Genomic DNA, 23,210 nt, shown 5'->3' on the forward strand with positions numbered 1-23,210 from the left:
ATTTTCTTGTGACTCCCTAGTCCCTGAGGAGGTATTGTATCACTGAGTAGTGTGTTAAAATGGTTTTAAAATGGTTGTAATGTCCAGTTACTATGTACTAAGTTTTGAAGCTCTATCTTAAATTATTATTACTTTTTAAAATATTTAACCATCACGGGACTTTTTTCCACCCTGTTTATTATTATTTTAACTATGAATAAAGCAAAAAAAAGCACAATATTCTTTTTATTTGAATTAGTTTAAATTATTTTAAATAGATCAATGAATAAATAAATATTGTAAAAACTACATAATTATTTTTTACAATAATAAAATTGAATAAATTATTTGTAAACAAAGTGGGTGGGGATTAACATAGGTTTATTAGCATATGTTAATGGTTTTTATCTATGGTTGCGTCAATCATTTATGTTTATGATCCATAACTGTCTCTGTTCTAACATTCTTGATAGCATACATTAAACTTAGGATATACTCGGGAGTCGGGAGAATGTAAGGTGACAGCTACACAATCATTTTCTTCAAATAAATGTAGTTGTTTCATTCTCCGGCAGAGTGTGTTTTGATTCACGCAGTTCAATGTATTCATCGACAGAACGCGCTGGCAGTTATCCATCCATGGTTTCGCTGTCTGCGCATGCGCCGCTTCGAAAACTAGATTTTGTTTAGTGGTTTTGTTGAGTTGTGTTATGCGTACGCGGTTGTTGTCGTGGATTCTAATTTACGCGTTTTCGAATTTAAAAGTGATGTTCGTGACTTAAAAAGTTACTGTAGTGGTACAAAGTGATTGTATTTATCATCGTAGTCATAATGAAGTGCAATAATGTATGGTTTTAAACCGAAGAATGAAGTTTATAAAGTTTTGTGAAGTGTTTAGTGCGACATTGTGTTTTTATTCACCTTGCCTACGGCTACCTGTTTGAGAGGATTTATAACAACAGGTAAACTTTCATAACAACCTTTAACATTGTTTGTATTGTTTTTAATTTAATTTACTAGTTTTTAAACATTATTTTTGTAGGGAAAATTAGCTTTGGTAACGTATTTTTCAAACAGGTAGAAGAGAAAACTTTTGAAGGTTAACTAGCCTGGGATTGGATTCCACTGTAAGATGGCCGCTACAGAGCAGGCGCGGAGATTTCAGCGCCCTCTGTTGATATGTCCAGGTGTTCGATGACATTATTTCAAAGGTTTTCAAATTAATAATGTTATGTTATTATAGATAATTTATAAGTATAAACCCAATTGGTTGTACCTACCTAGAGATTCTTATCTGGTCAAACAACAGAAAACTTAATTTTTTAAATAGTTTTAATACAGCTTGGATTAAACCCAGTGGCATGAAGTTAAAGTTTAACAATGGTTTAACCCAGTAGCCCACTATTTGAGTTTGAGGTTAGTTATATTACATTTGAAAAATTTGAAACACAGCAATAACACAAAGTTTTATAACTTAGGCGTTTTCTTAAATTTTTTTTTCTCCTGTAACCTATTAATGTTATAAGTTAGAGAAGAAGCTATTTAACTCATTAAACGGCTGCACTTTACTTTACGTCCTACACTCATTTGAATAAAAATATCGATTATTCAATTCTTTCGTTCGATATATCGTTTGGTTAGTTACTTAGGTTACCTAAGTTAGTTAAGCTTACCTAACTAACCAAACGATATAACTTATAGAATAATCGATATATCGATCGATATTTTCATTCAAATGAGTGTAGGACGTAAAGTAAAGTGCAGCCCATTAAACTTAGCCTTCTGTAGGCCCTACCTGTAGGTGGTAAGACCTAAACACAGGACCAATTAAGTAATTATTTTAAAATTTGTATTTCCCAATAGCACTAGTTCGGTTCGCTTATACAACAAGCTTCATTTTGTTTTCCAACGGCCAGCAATAATTAATTGTTGTTTTTAGTGAAAAGGTTCAACAGTTATCCCATTAGGGAATTATATAAGCTATTAGCCTAAGTAAAGTTACCCGATGGTCAAAAATGCAAAAGATTATTTGTATAGATTTATTGTCTCAGGCTAGGCCTATAGGTCTCACTCATGGTAAGACCTGGACCCGGGACCAGTCCCCCCGACCCGTTCTAGAATCTATCCCCAACTTGTGGCGCGACTGTATGTTCATGCAAATCTGCATGTCTCTATAGCCTACGTGTTTTAAATGTCTACCGTACGTCTCGTTAATGTGTTTCAGATACGGTATTAATTTATTGAACTAAAACGAAGCCATTTTACCATAGTAAAAGTGCTCAGCCGATGATACACAATGTTCGAAACATGTTCTGGCTGACATTCACCATCTAGTATATTAATATATAGGCCCTACAGCTCAGGGGGTAACAATGTATTTAAATAAAAAAAATGGGAGTTTTCAGAATCCTAGATCTAGGACAGAGAAACTTTAACAAGTAAAATGTCCTTAGGCAAGACCGCTTCTAAATGTGTGGGGCTTCCAGCTAAAGTTTTCATCCACTGTGAGACCAAGATATTTTAGGCTAGATGTCTTTACTTTCTGAATGTCCATGCAACCGCCCACAAGAAGCTAGATTTTACTCCCTGGATACAGTCTAAATGATTTGTAGAGTAAATATTGATTAGGCTACCATACTAGGCCTACCGTACCTTTATCGGTTCTTCTCCTCAAGGAGAATCAAATTAACTTAGCCTATCCTTATTTGAGCGATTTCAAAGACACGTGATCAGATTACAGTTACAGAGTGATATAGGATGAAAATTGGTTTCCAACTTCCCCCTAAGGGCAAAGTTTAAGGGGAACACATAAGTATCCGGTAACATCTTTCAATGAGTTTAAGTTTCCTAACAAGAAATTGTCATCTTTTCAATTTCTTTTGTTACCATTGTATACTTAGATGAAAGGACAACATAGGCATAATTAGGTTGCTATTGAAGCATTAATGGCTAAACAAACCCTTCACTTAACTTCTTAACGCAAGATCTTGATCTTCTAAATATTATAATAAGTAGTAGGCCCTAATGTTTTTTTTTTTATCTAAATTGATGGTTTGTGCAAATTAAATTGAGGAAGAGGTTGATCCGCCTGCAGAAAATATTCAAGAGTAGCCAGTGCAAATATGTTTACATAGGCTACATACATACCAGTCAATAGTGTTAATGAACTTGGATAAGTGACTATCAGAAAATATCACCAAATGTTTGGTCCTTTCCAGAGTTATCAGTTCATCATAAAAGATGAGTGGTGTTCGACAGGTCATTAACTACCTATGTTGACTTGATATGGCTAGGTAGGTGGTTGAACTCACCTATACAAATACATTACCTTGCGGTTAGACAATAAAAATTCCAAATTTACCTAACTGGTTTTGAAATTCTATATTAGCGAATTTCCCATATTAGGAATAATCTATTAGGTACCGTAGTGTAGATTTCATGGTAGGACCTAGACCCAGGACGGATATACTTTTTACTGAGGTCCCCAGAGGCCAGAAACACCCTACGTTCAAATTCAAATACCGTGTGTGTGTGTGTGTCCGCTAGCGCGATAAAAAATTGTTTGACTTGAGAAAAACTATGCGATTTTGATGAAATTTAGTACAAATGTCCTATAGGTAATTATTTTTACAAGTTAGGGAACCAGCGTGATCGGACTATGGGAACGGAGGTTTATGGGGTAGGTAAAAGTTAGTTTTTCCCATTTTTAAAATTTTAACATAAAATTTTTAAAGATTTCAAAAATTTTAAAAAATTAAAACATAACATTTTACAATTTCTTTTCAGACCGTTTTTTACAGCTTAAAAAATAAATAATTTTGTATAATGAAACGTTGTTGTATGCCTAACGGTTATGGAGATTAATAAAAACAACTTTAAATTTAAAATTCTCATGTTATTCTTTGGAGAATAAATAAACTTTTTTGTATGCTTGTTTATGGATATATTTTGACCATACTTAGCAATTTTGTTTATTTCATTCTAAACTATCAACATTTCAATGAAAAAAAAATACCTCAATACCTTCCCTGTAGCTGCAAACCTATACTAATAAAAATTATGTTATTCAAGTAGGAAATAAATCTGACAATTTTAAGGGGGTTTTTTGGTAGAAATCCAGCCAGGTAAATGGATATTCGCTTAGTCTGCAGGTTTTGCTGCAGCGGGGGTATTTTTGAATTCACAAACAGCCTGGTTCTCTAGGGCCAAGAGTCGTTTTGGGCGTCACACTGCTGATGCTGATTCTTGTGTACTTAAACTAATTCGAATCGTCGGGTGTTTCTATAACTTTGTGTTAAATACAACGTGCATGACATGACAGTATTTAACAAAAATATTAAGGTTATTAAAATTAGAAATTATTGGCGAAAAACTTATTTAGTGTAAAATTCAGCTTTCTCTCATTTAGTATTTTTCATCGACTTAAAAGTTGCTACAATGTGGTGAATGTATAGTCCACCTTTGAATTTATTAGAGTAGCCTAATCTTTTTCAGTTTTGTAAAAAAAATTCATACTACATTGTGCAGTATTTGATGTTGATATAAATTTGAGGTAATTGTAGTCTAGAGGTAATTTAAAGTAGGTATTAGACCCTAATAGCAAACGAGAAGAGGATGCAATTAAAATGGTCAAATACGGTACCGTACCTATTAATTGTCAACATAACTTCTAGAGATCTTTGATTTCTCGTAACTATCACCACTCACTATATAATTTAAAATAAATAAAAGCAAATGTTTGTGTACGCTTGAATGCGGCACTGCTAAACTGTAAGCGGTTCCGGTATATCCCATCGTATATTCACATAATGCTTTTAAAAATTTAACATTTCTTTCATAAAACCATAAAAGCACAATTCTAAGCGACAAAATACCCCGCTCACATACAATTTATCAGCCCTGAAACCATCTCAATTGTGCTGCATAGTTCGCTGACGCTGGAAGTCAGAATAGGCTACCGTTCTTTGTCAAGACAAGTCACTTTCGTCTGCGATTCCAGGAATCGTCGGTGTGAGAACAGTGTATCCAGATAGTGGCGTCAGCATTTCTCGGAACGCCGGCGCTGCAGACTCGCGCCGTACGCGGAATTCCGCAGCAAGGGACAGACGCTGACGAAGAATATTACGTCAGCGTGCTGCTGTAGGCGCCGCTTCGCCACCTTAACTGAGTTGTTTATTAAAACAAAACCATATGACATTCCTAGTTTGTTTGGAGTTTTGTGTCCAACTGATGTAGCTCAATTAGGCAGTCTAAAAATGAAGTAATTTTTGAAAATAAAACGATTTCGAGGGAAATCCTGAAGTTTTAGCGAATCTTTACACCATCAATCAATGTTCATTCACAATTTGTCTTTTGGGCTTTTAATTATCCTGATTAACGAAACAGCTCGAACAGCTGCTCAGTGAGTAACAAAGCTGCACCGCTCATCTAACTCTATTCTACATCCACATTTTTAGCTTAAAATACGCATCCAAGTGTGCTTCACTGTCTCAAAGGATATGTATTATTCTAGCTATATTCCATCATCATAATTTTTTTTCCTAGCTGGAGATTAAGATCGTTCCACAGGTTTAAACCCATGTTAATTGTCTAGTTATCCAGTCCTGTCACTTACACCATTGTAACACAAATTTTTACCGGAGCCCTATAATACCAACATTATGTTTCCAGCTAAAAGCTCTGCCAACGCAATATTGGTTAAATTATTATGGAAATTCGGTTATTTTTTCCTCATCTGGTTTTGAAGTGTTTAATGGTGAACACTAACCGATATACTATTGTATCCAATAGTCCCAGTTTATAAATTTATTTTACATTCAAACTGTAGTTAATTCAGCTTAAAAAGGCTTTTCTGAATAGGCGACGTCCTGTAAACCAACTAGGAGGTCACGAATTGTGGTATAGGCATGCACTGTGGATACGATACTCCCTGGTGTGGATTAAAGTCCGCTCTAGTGAGTACTACGACTATCCGCAGTACTATCCTGATAATTATACCAATTCGTTAAGGCTACCTAGGCAAAAATGTGGTTCGGACTCCACTATAAACTGTAGATCCCTTAGTTGCCATTATGGGCTATTAATTAACAGCTGTGTCTAAGGAATATGTCACTAACAAGACTACAAGATCGTGCCACTCATCCTACACCTACACTCATCTCCATTCATACTTGGCTTAAAATACCTACTTTGTATGGTTGCCATTTCATTGAAAAGTATTAAAGTATTAATACAAGTGGATATTTTTTCTGTGTGCCACGCCTACTGGTATTGCGCAGTGCTGGTGTAGTACGCATGCGCCTCAGCTACAATCACAGTCACACAGTACGGCGCACAATGTAAGCGGAACCTCTTCACCACGCCCACCAAGAGACATCACTTGACTGAGACTTCCTGTTTGGAACATTACCATTTCACTTAGACAAAGCCTCTCCCTCTAAGCTCTCAAGGTTTGCAATAGTTAAGTGCTGGAGGTGGAAGTATTTGTAGGTTTACAAATGTTGTCAGTATATTTTAAATCAACACTCCACTCAGTGGGTCTGGCATATTACGAGTCCGGTAGGTAGCCTACTGTTCCGAAAGATAACATAACGGCAGTGTGATGCATATCTCAATAGGTCGCACTTGTAGGTCGGGAATCTAGATGGATATCCGACCGTGGTTAGAAGTTCTACCTTCGCTGGAACTTCCGACCATGACCGTTTCCTTGTATTAACTTGACCATTTCGGTTTAATCCATCCCGTTTTGGCTCAGTCCTTTCTCATAACATAATACACTTATTCGTTTATCTCAAGACTTCCTATTTAAAAAATCGTTTTCCTTAACCTGAGCACTTGTACTTGTATTTGGTTGTCTTTACTTCCTTATGACCATTCAGATTGTATGCGATTTCCTCCACTAAGCTTTCCATACTTCTATCTTGATTATTTGGTTGTCCTTAAATCCTCTTTCCATAATCTCACGGGTACTTTGTTCTTCTCTATCCAAACCTTATGACTCCTTAGAATTTTCAAACCGGAAAGTTTTTCTCAAAAAGATTTTCCGAATAGAAAATTGTTTCGCAATGTGTAACAAACTTTGCAGTGACTAAACATAATCAAACAAGTTCTATTTGATTTCTTTGACACACCAAACTATTCTTTGAAGTGCAGTAACTAATTGTAGTAAAATTGAAAGCACGTGCTCGTGAGCAGGATTGCTACTTGAGTCAGATTCAATTGAGCAACAATGGCGGCGTCGGCACACGTTGTATATTGCTACCAGAATAGACATTGCAGCAACTGCTACAGCACGTGGTACGCCCACTACTGTATACGGCTTACAACAAATCCGAACCAACCGTGACATAGTGGGGGAGAAATTGTGTAATTCGAGGAAAAAGTAGAATAGGGGTTTTACCTTTTTTACTTCCTTTAGTGGACATATGCCTACCCTAGTTGAAATTGTCAAATTAAATACCCCCGTCGCACGTTTGGTAAATGTGACTATCGCAGTATAATTGTCTGAGTTGGCAATGGTACTGTTGCAGAATGATACAATGTTGACGTGTTTTCGGTATTTGGGGCGGTTATAGATAACAAGTACAAACTGTGTTATCGAGCGATAACGACTCGCTTTCTTTGTATTTTTGTTGATTACGTAACAAAATCTTAAAATCAGGAGAATTAGTGGTTCAATTGTGTTGAATTGCTGAAATTTTATGAAAAAGTTACACAACAAATGTAGCAGACAATATTTTGTACACTACGCATTTTAGTTTTATAAGTCTCCCACCATAAGTGAGGGCTTAAAACGAATCATTGCTATAACATCTCTACAGGTACAGTACTTGTCAAATAAAGTAAAAATTAACTTCGACCTGTTATATAGGATATAGATGTTTGATATGTCAATAAAATATTTGATTAAACCTATTTTCTTAAGGAAGTCTAGTTGAAGATCTGGAAATATGGATGAAATGTTGTAGAAATACAAATAATGAGTGAGCGTTAAGGTCGATTATTGTTTAATGGAAGAGAAAGGTTTAAAGTGTATCTCAGCGTTGCAGAACAGGATGTATTTGTCACAATGCTTGTCTCTATACATTACGAGATTTGCGATTTCCAGTGAAAATACAATATAATACAAACTCAATGCAGTTATAATTCACTGTGCTTTCATCATAATATCTTTGTGTAGGCCTACGGTGCAGAACAGTAGTTTTGTGATAAGAGACAACACTTTTGGGGTTTAAGAGGGTTCCCTACCCCCATTGAAAAACGTCAGAAAACCGCTTCGCGCGGTATCATATAGCGATTCTAGTTTTAACATTTAAATTGTGAACCAAACACCATTTTGTACATAAAGAGTGGTTATACTAAGTTTGCTTTTTAAAAAATGTCTATGCTTACGCAATCAAGGGCAACGACTTGTCAAAGTTAGTGAACTTTAACTGTAAAGTTCACTAACTTTGACAAGTCGTTGCCCTTGATTGCGTAAGCATAGACATTTTTTAAAAAGCAAACTTAGTATAACCACTCTTTATGTACAAAATGGTGTTTGGTTCACAATTTAAATGTTAAAACTAGAATCGCTATATGATACCGCGCGAAGCGGTTTTCTGACGTTTTTCAATGGGGGTAGGGGTAGGGAACCGTCAAAGACGCTACACGCATTCGCATTTACAGTAACATTTCGTCGGTTATAATGTTTCCCATAGGTCTATCATAACCCTTAAGCTTCAGAACCCTCACAGTGACTCTTTGTTTGCCGGGTGTAGACTGGAACTATTTATTGAGCTTGTGAGAGCACGCACTAGCCATTACCAGCTGCTAGTCTAAACAGCTGAGCAGACCAGCAGACTGTTTGAATGGAGTGAAGGGATTGTTGTAGTCACAGCTGAGGAATACGTCATCGCGTTATGAATCAGCTGTGCCCCGCCGACAGGGTCATGGCCCTGTACACTAATTCATGTACAACCGATGTGTAACACCAGATTAAACATTTTTGGTAGGCTACAGCTTGTTGACTGATCCTGTGGAATACGAAGCCGGTTAAATGTGTGTTTTACTTTAGGGTACATTTTTCAATAATTTTTTTGCTTGTTAATGGGTCGTTTGGGATTAGTTACAGTAGGCTAGTTTGTAAATTTCTAAAATAACACTACATTAATACTAGCAAACATAAAAATGCACTCTGATCAATGCAGTTAAGAAACGTTGCTTGTACAGTAATTATTTTTTTGTCTTTAGCTGATTTTTGAAATAGTATGACTAATATCAAAGATTACATATGCTTCTGAACCTAATAATACCCACAAGCTCAATGGTACAAAATTCTGCAATGGAAATGGTTCATAAATCAGACAATTAGAGAAGTGGAATTGGAGGCTTGAAAGATTAGATCGCATTCCCATTGCCAGATAAATAAATTTAGTCTAAACTACAATTAGCCATACTCCGTGAAGGTATACTGTACAATTATTGTGTAAATCCCGACTTAAATGTTGTCCCCCAATGACAACAATATAATTATGTATATGAAACACGCTACTCAATACTCCTCAGTGTAGCCGCGATATTATTTTGGATTCAACGCAATGCAAATATGAACGGTTAATTTTTGTTGGAATTGTAAATTAGTTATAGACTTTGGACAGTAGGGTTTGTGAATATTTTTGTTAAAACGACAAAGTATAGGGAGGCGTATAGGGATAATGTTTTGGTCATTGCATATACCGGTATGAATCCGTTCTGTTATTTACATTTTTTGGAAATTTCCAAATTTGTTAGGATTTTAAAGGGGCCATCAGTATGTTACACTATTAAATACAGTGGTCATCAAGCCGAGATCATATTTTTAAAATTCAACAAATCTGTTATGTCTCAGTTACTACAAGATGAAATTTCCAAAACCACGCGGTTGGCTTTTTAAACGGCGGGTTTAAATTGACTGGCCCGTAGTCGTAGCCGCGGGGTGTTTACTTGTTTACTTTCGTCTCAACAGCTGCAATCTCCTGTACCCCCCTCCTACCCTTCCCTCCAAATCGTCACCCCTTCTGGCGGGTCCATTCATCCGGAAATGAGCCAATCTGTTTATAATGGGTTCATCACCATTCACCCTTTCTCACTTCATTCGGCCTGTTTTTCTTTAATCTCGGCCCTTTTATCGTAGATTGGTTCGTAGACGGGTTTTTATAGTTTTGAGGGTTTATAGATGCCAAATTAATTTCAGGGAAGAAATTTTATTGTTGTAGTTAATAAAAATTTATTTGCACAAGGTCTATATTTTTTAATCAAGTCGGAGTGCAATTTCCACAAACTTATCGATCTTTATTGAGTTAAATTATTCAATTTTGTATAGACCTGTTCAATTCACCATAAAAAGTTAATGCTAAAATAGATCTTTGGTCTACAAATCCACAAAACAGACCTAATGTTTTGCCGCATTTGTTCTCGAAAGTTGATTCATAGTTGGGGAGATGAATTCGTTGTTTGTAATAAAAAGAACGCAAGAAACAGAACAACCCACTCTGACGCGTCAACCACTGGACTACAAATTGAACGACAAACGGCTGTAACTTTGATTGAATTCTTATCGAGCCGCTCCTTTGATTTGTGAACTTTTTCGTTCCTAGTTCTCTATAACGGCGGAATTCCACTCTTGAAAGAGAATTTTGGCAGTCCAAACCGGATTTTAGTTTTGTAAACTAATCCTAACCTTTTCTATTTTTGTTTGAATAAAAGGTAAGGTAAAGGCATAACTATTCCATGTTTTTTTTGTTAGTTGCTGAGGCTATCTGCATTAGGCTAATTAAAGATTTCCATTTATTGCTAAATATCTGTTGTCTTTTAAGAAATCCGTTTTTATTAATGCTTTGTTCTCCCCATAACAATTTAAAGTCACTACCGCCACTCAACCCATTATAATTGTCGTGCTAATGGGAGAACTTGTGTCAGTTCGATGATAATGTTTATTCTAAACGCTACAATAATTTTGGTATTTCTAATCACCATATTTCGACGAGTGTGTCACTAGTTGAGAGTTGTTATTTGCATAAGTTAATCGCCAACACAACCTGGACCTGTGTCTACGAGAAGTAGGAAGAAGTTGTCACTCCTTCTTGGTGTTCTTCTAGGCCACTACGGTACTTAACATAGAAATTTTCGAATAAAAAAATCTCTTCCCGTGACAACTGTGGTTTACCTAGACACTCTTGTGGTCTTTAATCAAGCCAGTGCGATTGACAGCTGTTGGAGGCCGTCGGTCGAGGTGCTGATGACGTCACACCGTTGTAAATCGGTTATAGACACGCCACTAGGTTCTCACAATCTCACAGCTCACAGCAGACGCTGCCGTTGATTACTTCTCACTTGAACTTCACATCCGTCTGTGCGAGATGTTGTTGGGTTCTTGTTACTTTGTGGTTGGAAATAAACGTCGACGTCGTCTGATAAGTATCCTGTATGTTGATTGAACGAATAGTTTTACTTAATTCCACTGTTGGAAAATATGAAGAGGAATTGGTGCGAACTCTCTCGAGACTAGTACTGACAAAAACTCTTCGAAATAGCTACAGTCTGTATACCTTAGGGTGGCGCATGGACCCATCAGCTACCTTGGTCGGTGCTTATCTCCCCTCGGCGCTTTATTGGTATCACGTCAGTCTACTTAAGGTTTGAGGACAATGTCTTCAATATTATCAATACACGTTCCGCGAGTTGTAACTTATCTAAATTCTGTGTATATTAATTTAACTTTAACTGTCTGTACGAATTCGATGCAGAACTATTTGCCTCTATAGACTCTAGGAAGACACTGTGTTAGTTTTGAAAAGAGAGTTCATATGAGGTTTCTAAGATATTGCTTTGTTGGCTACTTACTAGTACAGTACTACAAAACCGTGGTGTTTTATGATTGACGAAAACAGGTTAAAGTCAAACAGAGTTGTCATACCAAAATGGAAACCATTTTGAATTTCAATCAGCAAATATAAGTCTATCCCTTGTACTGTAATGTGAAGCTCTCTCGAATTTTCAGGTAAGGATTTGTTTGCAATTGACCGATGTTGTCTAATATTATAATCGGCAAGTACGTTACGATAGCCTCAATATTAATGTCTGGCCTGTTTTTGACCGATATAAACCCAATTTAAATGCTTGTGTTTGATACTCTTTGTCAAATTATCATATTGCTTGTTTCCTCTGTAACATTTGTTTTGTGCTGATTTAATTAACATCTGTTATAGGCCTATTGATTGTTTTTTTTTCAAATATAGGCTACACAATTTTACAGTCCACAAAGCTCTTTAGTCATTTTTTATTATAAGTTTATTTTCAACCTTTAATTCAACGCAACGCAGATACCCAACAGCTTGATTAATTTTAAAACTAGGTTACATGTAAACCTAGCTAGACCCCAGAGGAGTCTGATGAGTTTTGAACTACACTCCAGACCAGGCGTCTGATTCAGGGACGGAATCACTCAATTACGTTCTGTTGAACCCAGACTGGTTCCGAGTGAGTGTGAAGATACAAACGGGTCGCCGGCGACTAAGAGCGATGAAAGTGGAAGGAGGTGTAACTGGTTTGGAGGGAATAAACATAAACAGGTACGAGTTGAGAGAAGCGGGACTCCGCGGGTGTCTTCTGTTATAGTATACAGTCGATCATAGAACCTTCTCATTTAAGTTACTTGGTAGAGCGAAATAATCAACTGAATGTTAAACTGTCAGGAAATCTTCTATATCTATAATACGTTAAGCAGTTTTTTGTGAACACTACTCCTCCATTATTTGTGGATCAATTTCTGCCCTCTCAAAGGTCGCATTTAATTACATTGAACAAATTTAAAAACAAAAAACAGCTGCTTATAAAAAGAAACTCACAAGCTTTTCGGGAGTAAATATTGATGTTTGTAAAATTCAGGGTATACAACAATTTATACAGTTAATCAGTTTTGTTGGAAGAAAAATGTCTCGAGTTTAAAGAACAAATATTGAAAACAGGAGGAGGAGACAATTAATACGTAATCTTATTAATCTATACACGCATGAGAAGAGTAGAAGAGAGGCCTGGTCTACTAAGGAATCCAGATACATACTCATTTGGATGGACTGAATATTATTTGCCAGGTCTGCTATGGAAACTTACTTCCAAAGTAAAGTTGTTACAGTGGTACAGTAAACCCACCTCAAGTCAGATCAAATGAATACATGCATGGAAAATACTGTTTACTGGTAACAACTACAAGTCGGTATACATATGCAGAAACACAAAAAATAACGCCGACTTCTAAAAAAATGATTAAATATTTACAAGAAGTGTTCACAGCGTGAGTATTTCCTTGCATAAACTCTTAGTTGAGTCTTTTACACTCATAGAAAATTATGACTGTTATTACCGTAGTTTTCTGTCCCATCTCCCTTGACAATAATTGGTCGATTTCGAGCAACAATTACACTAGTTATAAGATTTCATTACATCAACAATTCTCAATATCACGTATATTTTTCCTTAAATGTTATAAACTTATTTGATTTTTACCCTTTGCAATTCATTCCGTCCTATCTACTATGGTTTCATAACATAAAAATACAATGTTCTTTATCTGAGCAAGAAGTTTCTTAATACACTTTTGATTTGTATTACTGTGGTTACATGTCAACAAGACTGTTCTGTGTGACTTTACAAAGGTTCCCTTGATGTAGGTTTCGCGCATACGGCGGGTGGGCGTTTTGTACATGAAAGACGAGATCACGGTAACACTATCTCATTGTTTGCTGAGCTGGTTATTCGCATTGTAGAGTTGTACACACAATGCTCATGACACATGACTCGGCACAAGCTTCCGTGGGAAACGCCACGACCTCTGCAGTTTGCGATGTACAATGTTGCACTGTGTTGAGAAGGTACAAAGTATGGGCTCGCGACTTCTACTTTGACGGAAATGTAGCTTAAAGACCTAACAGTCACATAAAAGAAATATATTCTCTACAAATCAGTAAATGATCATTTTTCACGTAGTTTAAGGAGGCATAGCAGAGAACTATTAGATGCTTGAAAACATCTATTAGTTCTCTGACATATCTTTGAAACAGAGGAATCGAGGATATTGTCCATGTTTTACGCTGTGAGCTGTGACTGTTTTAGAACTCTGTCCTCTTTAGCCTCTTAGTTTTTTTGTTATAGCCCAGTTGTTGTGCCATGGCAAATGCTATAGTTCCCATCTTGATGAGACATATAAAGGTGCTCTATATTATAGCTCACAATAAGTTGTCCTTTCAGTGTGGTTCCGATTAGCTTTTGGCGTATTACCACCAAAGTTACAACAGCTCTCTATATCGATAGCTCAATTCAAACACGTTCATTTGTACAGTATTGTAAAACTTGGTACAATTTTGAATATGATACGGAAATATCTAGTTGTATCCATTGGTAAAGGTAATAACAACTGATTTCGTTCACACTTGCACCGCTTGTCTTGTCGTCAAGATGATATCGATCTAATAGAGTGATTACGAAACACCCTAACGAGATTTGCCCCCTTTTACCCCCCCCCCCCCCTCGCCCCCCTCGGATTATCCGAATGCCGCCCGGTCCGACGAGAAGCCAAACAGTTGGCAACATTTAGTTGTGTGTTTTCTACCTTTGACTATATTTGTCCTTGAACTTGTCCAGTTTATTATATAATTTGTACTTTAAAAAAAATTCAAGTCAATGCTGGTACAATAATGGTATAAATGAACCAAAATACTTTAACATGGCTATGTAGTTCATTATTATAGTGTGTTCATTATGTAAATTTATGTTGACGAATGGATTGTCTGTATAAAGTAATAGCCTTGTTTGGGCATAATCAACAACCATAGCAAATTTACATTATGTACATATAGTTAATTTATAGAATTCTGACGATGAAACACACTTTTAAACACAATGTCGGAATGAAATCTACCACAGTAACTAACCTACACTACAGGGATGATTGTTTGATGAGGTATTGGACATTTTTATCAGGATGGTGTTCAAGTGTATAGTTCTCAAGGGACTCGGAACTACCGAGGACTTTGCTCTAGTTTACATGTCGTGTGTTGTTTGTAGGCGTTTCCAAGCGAGCCTTTATCAGCTCTCGCCTGATTGTTTTGACTCAGAGATATTTTTAGCGTATGTTTACCAAAGACTTCCGTTGCTTGATGGAGAGGATTCAGAGATTTATCGCTAGTCTGCAGACATATAGATTACTTGTAGTGATGATTAGCCTATAAACGTACTATTTGGCAGTTATGTGTAGGGTTATTTATTAAATAATTTCAGTAAGAAGTAGGTAGGCCTATCACAACAATAAGCCTACGAATCGGACGTGTATTTAATGATTTCACGGCGATGAAACAACAGAAAGTTACAGTGCAGGTGGAGCAGTAATAAACCGTCCGAAACTCTAGGAAAGTTTAATTTCGCCGGTGTCGAGTCCAAAGTGCAGTTTGATTTTACCCTTCCCCTGCGTGTAGCTTTGGTTTTTAACAAAACAAAATTCTTGTAAACTTGTGTTTTGATCGGTTTATTTACCAGAATAGAATAGCTTCGAATAGTTTAAACAACATTTTCGCTTAAATTGACGAATTATGCATAATTTAGTCATAGATTACAGATGGATTTTTATCACCCCATGAAAATGCTTAGGTATGTATCTTTTTAATATTGTAAGGCGTTACGATTTTCTATTATATTTCCTGTTCCTTCCCCAATGTTAAATCCGTTTTAACGGCATATTCGTAAATTAAAAGAAACTTGCCATAAATATACAAATTATAAGATAAAAATCTATCTCAAACAAAAGTAAATCGATCATGATAGACATCAAGGTACTTAATTGACACTGGAGAGAATTAAACGCACATGTATAAAAAGGCTCCAGATTTTTAACTCTGCTACATATCCAACGACAAGCTTATGAGATGTCGTAATGGACGATAAATATTTTATCAATCATAAATTATCAATCATTGAGATGGGGACGGCACCTAGGTGCGTATTTTAATTTTTGGGTTTTAATTCAATACAGCCACGTATCGTGTAAAAACGTCTGGGTGAAAGATGTGATTTATTAAAGGTTTCTACATGTTTTACACATTGTTGGCATGTAACTTGTCCTTAATACAAAAATGCAGAAAATAATACTGTACACTTTTTCTAAGGAGAAATACGAGCAGATTTAGAGAAGATTCCTATATCAAATCTCACTCAGTCTCATTTTCTTAAAAGGCAACTCGAGCCCACGTCTTAGTTAAAGGATCTGTTCATTTGGCGTTTCGGGTTCAAACGAGTGAACATTTTAACGAGCGCCGTTTGCGCCTTTCACTTTTTATTTTCGGGATGTAATTATATTTTTACGTTATGTATACAGTTTGGCGGTTTAACGTACTACAGGTAAATTTTCTTGTTTTGCACTCTTGTTTGTTTAAAAACTAGTTAAAGTTAGTTCTATTTGTAATTCAACAAAGTTTATTGTTTCAGGTTTGTTAATGTTGCAGTGTTATCTCATCCCTTAGGTATAATGTAGTGAGTATGTATAACAGCATGGTGTTTTTAGTTTTTAATAACAAAGTTTTTCCAATTGCTCATGATATAAATAGGCTACTACAAATTTATTTTAATTTTCCGCATTGACTATAAAAAATTTATATAGAATAGTATATAATCAATAATAGTGCTTATAGCTGTTTGAATATCATTTTTAGACGCATATTTTGATAGGGCTAATGAATATAGGATAGATGACTTCTACAATCATATCTGATATAGAGATTTTATCAATTACATATTTGTTTACATAGATGTCAGGTTCCCTGTATGTTTTTTTTAACCAATATGAGAATTTTAAAACTTTGGATACAATAGTCTTTGCACAATGATTTTATGCCTATTTTTACTTAATATTTACGATATTTGCTTCTATATGTACCCATCCCTGACGTGTATGAATATGCGTATCCTACATTGGTACTACGATCATTTAGGCAGTTATTTTATTCATCAAGGTATTTTAATGTTTAACTAGCACAAAAGTAACATGTATGAGATAAACAAAATTCGTTGTATTTGCTTTTAATTCATGATTATTTCTACACGGAAGGCTCGTCTAGTTAACAGATAAATGTTAAAACTAATCCTCAATCGAGAAGGGAAAAAGTACAGTATTGCAGAATTCGATAATTTTCAGTATATATACTATACCAACTGCACACGTATCGATTCCCGCGGTTTTGTGCAGCCACAGCTGATTGTTATCACCGGTGTCAGCTGTTCAGATGTACAGTCCAGTCCAGTCAGTGTCAATGTCGTGTTGAAGCTGTATAGTCCGTGACAGGCGGCCAACTAGCTGTCATCTCTGTTAAACCGTCCACTCCCTTTAGTTCCGCATACCTCTGTATGGCATTCCACGGCGAACATAACACTGGGTCTATGACTATGTTTTATCTATGCTATGACGTAGCAATGTGGATCACATTGTGTGTTTTTATCAGAATGTTTGGAATTTTATTTTTTACGTCATGATCCTGTGTTCCTGAAAAACCACAAGTTTTGTGGGAAAATAGGTAGACGAGTCAATTTAGCCAAAAAAAGCCTCTAAGATAGAACAAATTCCAACAAATGGTTTTTCAACGGTTTTTGGTAGTACTAGGTGTAGAAAGTACCAGGGAAAAAGTCTACCAAAATCGGACAACCGGAAGTCGGGTTTTTCCAAGATGGCCGCTGTGAGGCCCTCAAATCGACAAGATGACTGCAAATTCGTCGATTCATAGTTCCAGGATTGGCCGATTTCCACGAAAATTGGCAAACACATGTAGAACTATATTTCCAACCTTAAATATGAAAACTAGGCAGACAAAGTAACCCAAAGATGAATTTTCAGGGTATTATGTGCTAAAAAATACGATTTTTTACCTCAAATATATGATTTTCTAATATTTTGTACAAAGTTTGTTATAATTCCAAATTTATTTTTTCACCATTAGATTCAACACAAAAAACCTAACAATTTAGTATATTGAATCTTGGTTCTGCTTCAATTTGTTACAGAGATATTGAAAGTAATAACTTTAGTATGTTTTCTTGCCGAGATAACTCAATGTTAATCTTATGGAGAATAAGCATAAATATTAATATTATTTTTCATTAAACCTATATAGATAAGACTTTTTGTTCTGCTTCATATTATCTGTTTTAATATTTTTTTTACTAAAAATTCCTTTTTTGGCAGTTACCATTGCAGCAAACCTGCGTATTCGGTTCCTCAGTTTTAATCATAAAGAGAATAAGCAAAAATCAATTTCTTATTAGTCCGAGAAGTATAGAATATAACCTTAAAAACAATACAAGAAAATCTTTTATGGTTTTATGTTGTAGTTTTGGGTGTGCAGAGTCGGATTTTCCCAACATTGGACAAATTTTGAAAAAAAGATACCATAAGCATTTTCTATGCACAATTTTCTAAATATTGACTTGGGACCAACATTGATATTTATTGGGTGGTCAGTACTTCATTTAGATGGGAAACGTATTTTGGCCGCCATTTTGGATCCACCTTATTGGATATAATTTTTTGTTGTTGTAACGACAGTGTTGTGACACATTATTACTATATATACTAGATTTTCACGCATATTCCATTGCCGAAATCCGTTTTTAAATACATTTTTTTGTTTTAAACGTTTTGTACTTTGAAATTTTTTACGATTATTTTCTTTATCTTTAGTTAGTAGTTCATTCTTAAATAATTAATTATGTAAGGGCTTTCATTTGAGCTATTGATCATTAAAATTGGACGAGTTAGAGACGAGATACCAATCCTAACAAAATAATAAATTTAACTTTTTATCAATCAGTTTTTATTAAATGATTTATATCTTGGGTTCTTAATACGTCACCAAGTTCTTTCTGGTCTCAAATTACTCAGTAGAGAATTAGGTTTTTTTATTTTATTAGTCACGAAATAATATCTGACTAATTAATAAAAAATGAGTCATGCACCTTAATTTAATATTAAATTATTTGCATTTGAAATTTGTCTTTTGTTAAGTACATATATCCCCAATTCTAATAACTCCTAATAAATAATCCATAACTACAGTAAAAGTCAATACTTAAATGAATCTTTTAAGATTATAAAGAGTATTGGGAGTTATTTTTCGATTTGGGGGTATATGTCTTATTTAAACTAAAGACAAATCTCGAAAAAAATTATTGTTAAATAAGACAGACCCATATTAAATTTGTCACATTTTATTTAGTGATTAAAAAAATAACCCAAACATTTACTGAGTAATATTAAACCAGAAAGAACTTGGTGGCGTATTAAGAACCCGAGATATAAATATTTTAATAAAAATGTATTTCTAAAAATTGAAATTTAATATTTTGTTGGGGTTGGTAACTAGTCTTTAACTCGTCAGATTTTAATGATCAATAGCTCAAATGAAAGCCCTTACATTACTGAATGTTTAAGGCTAGAACGAACTGCAAGCGTTAATATGTACTGGAGATATAAGAAAAAATAATCTTATAAAATGTTCAAAATACGAAACGTCCTTAAGAAATGTATGCAGGAGAATTTTCGTTTGAATATATCTTTTAAACGAAAAAATGATATTGAAAAACTCATTTTGGCAATGGAATGGGCGTGAAAATCTAGTTTAAAATAATGTGTCACAACATTGCCATTACATTAAAAAAATTATTTATATCCAATATGGCCGATCCAAGATGACGGCCAAAAACACGTTCCCTATTGAAATGACACTGTCATTACATTTAAAAAATATTTATATCCGATAGGGGGATCCAAAATGACGGCCAAAAACACGTTCTCTATGGAAATGAAGAAATGGCCACCCAATAAATATCGGTGGTGGTAAATATCAATAAAAATGCATGTGGATTTTTTTTCAATGTTGAGAAAATCCGTCATATTAAATCTCGATTCTAGGGGTTTTCCAGTAGACCGATTTTAGGCAATTTTTACTATGTTACTCTGCATACCCAACACTACAACATAAAACCATAAAAGATTTTCTTGTATTGTTTTTAAGGTTATATTCTATACTTCTCGGACTAATAAGAAATTGATTTTTGCTTATTCTCTTTATGATTAAAACTGAGGAACCGAATACGCAGGTTTGCTGCAATGGTAACTGCCAAAAAAGGAATTTTTAGTAAAAAAAATATTAAAACAGATAATATAAAGCAGAACAAAAAGTCTTATCTATATAGGTTTAATGAAAAATAATATTAATATTTATGCTTATTCTCCATAAGATTAACATTGAGTTATCTCGGCAAGAAAACATACTAAAGTTATTACTTTCAATATCTCTGTAACAAATTGAAGTAGAACAAAGATTCAATATACTAAATTATTAGGTTTTTTTTTGTGTTGAATCTAATGGTGAAAAAATAAATTTGGAATTATAACAAACTTTGTACAAAATATTAGAAAAACATATATTTGAGGTAAAAAATCGTATTTTTTAGCACATAATACCCTGAAAATTCATCTTTGGGTTACTTTGTCTGCCTAGTTTTCATATTTAAGGTTGGAAATATAGTTCTACATGTGTTTGCCAATTTTCGTGGAAATCGGCCAATCCTGGAACTATGAATCGACGAATTTGCAGTCATCCTGTCGATTTGAGGGCCTCACGGCGGCCATCTTGGAAAAACCCGACTTCCGGTTGTCCGATTTTGGTAGACTTTTTTCCTGGTACTTTCTACACCTATTACTACCAAAAACCGTTGAAAAACCATTTGTTGGAATTTGTTCTATCTCAAGTGCCTATATTGACTCGACTAAGGTGGGATTTTTGTTGAATAAGGTTTTTAGAAAAGCTGTTGAACGAACATATTTGCAAACAGATGCAGGATATTCACAGTTTTTTTTAGTTTAAAACTTCACAAAGAGAAGGAACGCTTTGTATATTTTCATGTGAAATTCAGTTTACTGTTAGAAACCCTATTTCAGTGCGGTATGTGAACAAAATTCCCTTTTAAGCAAGGCCTGGTGTCCAAAAGTTAGGGACGTTTCTAAAATGTGATCAGCGGTAGTTTTCACTTTTGTCTTTTAATCATTCACGATTGCCATTGATTTATTCATTTGCAAAATAACATGTTGAAGTATGAAAATGAATGCACAAATAACAACATTTTTAACTAAAGATAATCCAAAGGAGGATACTTTTTGGCCGGCCGTAATACGCTATACCGTACTCGGGCCTTTTAGAGAACGCCTTTATTGGATCCCTTGTGTTTAATTGTTAATTATAGGTTAACATTGTTACAAAACATACTGGATTTATGTACTATAGCAAAAGGTTTAACATGAATGCAGAAATTGTGGGTGCCGGCGAAAATTGACGAAAAAGACACTTTATTGCCAACATAATGCGCATCTTGTTTTTGTAGTTCCCAGCCATCCCGTTTTCGCCGTTTCCGGTCGGATTCGTGGGTTAAGTGATTGAAGAATGGGAAAATCAGTGAAAGCGAGAACGTCCGATCTTGCAGTGTTGCACCACCGTCGTTGCGTCACGTGACCGCTGACCAATGGGCAATGGGCAGTGTCCCAGTGTTGACCACTGATGACGTCACAATGTAACCAACAATGAGACACTATCTAATATAACCTTTTAGTCTAGTCGAACTTGTTTGCATCTGTGTTGTGTTAGCAGTTGATGGGATTGACAGTTGATTGCCCTCTGCTCAGCGCCACTGTTCTGTGACTGACTATGTCGGTATTCATGTCCAGGCGATGTCCATGTCTTGACACCACTACTGTTTCTGGTACTTTCACTCATCTCCACCACCAGCCTTCCAGCCGTCCGGAACCGACGAGACTGGCATTTCCGTTATTTTCTGCCCCGCGACATTTTTCCGTTAGTTTCCTCAAGCCGCACTAGCTTCCCTCTTCTCATTGGTCATTTAGAATATTCAATGTGAGCTTCCTCAATGACTACTGAACTGTTATTACATCTTTCACTGTAGTTTTTTCAGTGATTAAATAGCAATTTGTTCTGCAATTTATATATAAGATTAATTTCCTTGATAAATCAGTTGGTCAGTTGTTGCAGTGGTATTCAATGTTTCTCTACAATCCGCGTGCCAGGTTATAGCAGACTGGCTATATGAGGGTACAAGATTCATTAACTGCGTAACCCAGGTTCATCTCATTGGAAACCAATCAAACATGAGCGATCGACGAAATTCCTACCACTTGATTGTCGGTTGCCTTTTGCTGATGCTGTCCCGGCAGAATTATTGGTTTGTGGAAAGTAAGATTTGTATTTATGTTATCCGCATTTATTTTGGTTTAATCGTTCTATCATGCCTTGGACCTTGAAAAACTCGTGGGGTATGTTCTGTTGTAGCAATTTTAATTATTCAAGTACGCGCTTGCAAAGTGATTTATTATCATACAGTGTTATTGCCTTTTAACTTTCCTTGATGCATTGATGTGGAATCTTTAAAAACCGAAATAACTTCTCTCCATGAGTTTAAGGTACAATTTCCTGATTTTATCTTAGTGGTAACGTTTTAATTAGGGCCTAACTGAGAATTTTTAAGATCGCTACAATATGTGTCGAATATTTACCTGCAGCGTATTAACTACGTACAGTACTAACCACTATCGTAACATGACCTGAGCTCTGTTAAATTATTTGGATAGCTAAAGTATACTAAAATAGCCTTAGATGCTGGTTCAATTGTTTTGAATAAAGAAGTGCTGTTGTTTGTCGATGTGTAACAACAACTACAACACATGGTAAAACTGATAAGCCTAATCATTAGCAACACCAGATGCATTGGTGGTTGGATGGTTGCGCCTCTGACCCTTAGGGCAATAACTAGGGAGGTTAGTTACGCCGTGGAATATGGTGGGGCCCAAGTAGGTACATTAGTTGGCAACCCCCCCTCCCCACCAATCGGTGCATCAGTGTTGCCGATCTAGCCACCCGAGCACTGATTTAGCCAATGAACAGCTGTGAATGTAGTATCATAGTGGTCGGCTCAACATTCCTCTGTTGATTATCTACAATTAACCGCTTTTTATCACTTCCGGTGCGCCATTTCCTGTGATCCAGACTCTGCTTTCTAAGTGAAACTGCCTCGTCCATAATGACAAGCGCCGCCGGAAAATTAGGTCACGGATTAGCGGCTGTGGGAACGCTCTGTTTTTGTACTCTGTTATTTATCGGTGCATC

General features: G+C 35.6%; 1 protein-coding gene across 4 annotated transcripts in view; it reads left to right on the top strand.

The window, feature by feature from the left end:
• Positions 1 to 696: 696 nt before the first annotated feature.
• The window catches only part of LOC128988204 (afadin-like), a 236,312-nt gene continuing 213,798 nt past the window's right edge, over positions 697 to 23,210 (top strand). For all 4 annotated transcript variants that reach the window (XR_008490340.1, XR_008490341.1, XR_008490342.1 and 1 more), the window contains exon 1: positions 697 to 941. The gene's annotated coding sequence lies outside the window, so the exon portion shown is untranslated. The remainder of the gene's footprint in view (positions 942 to 23,210) is intronic.

Source organism: Macrosteles quadrilineatus, unplaced genomic scaffold (genome assembly GCF_028750875.1).
Source record: "Macrosteles quadrilineatus isolate MER2022 unplaced genomic scaffold, UCM_ALF_1.0 Scaffold_2__2_contigs__length_208266976, whole genome shotgun sequence".
Lineage (NCBI taxonomy): Eukaryota > Metazoa > Arthropoda > Insecta > Hemiptera > Cicadellidae > Macrosteles > Macrosteles quadrilineatus.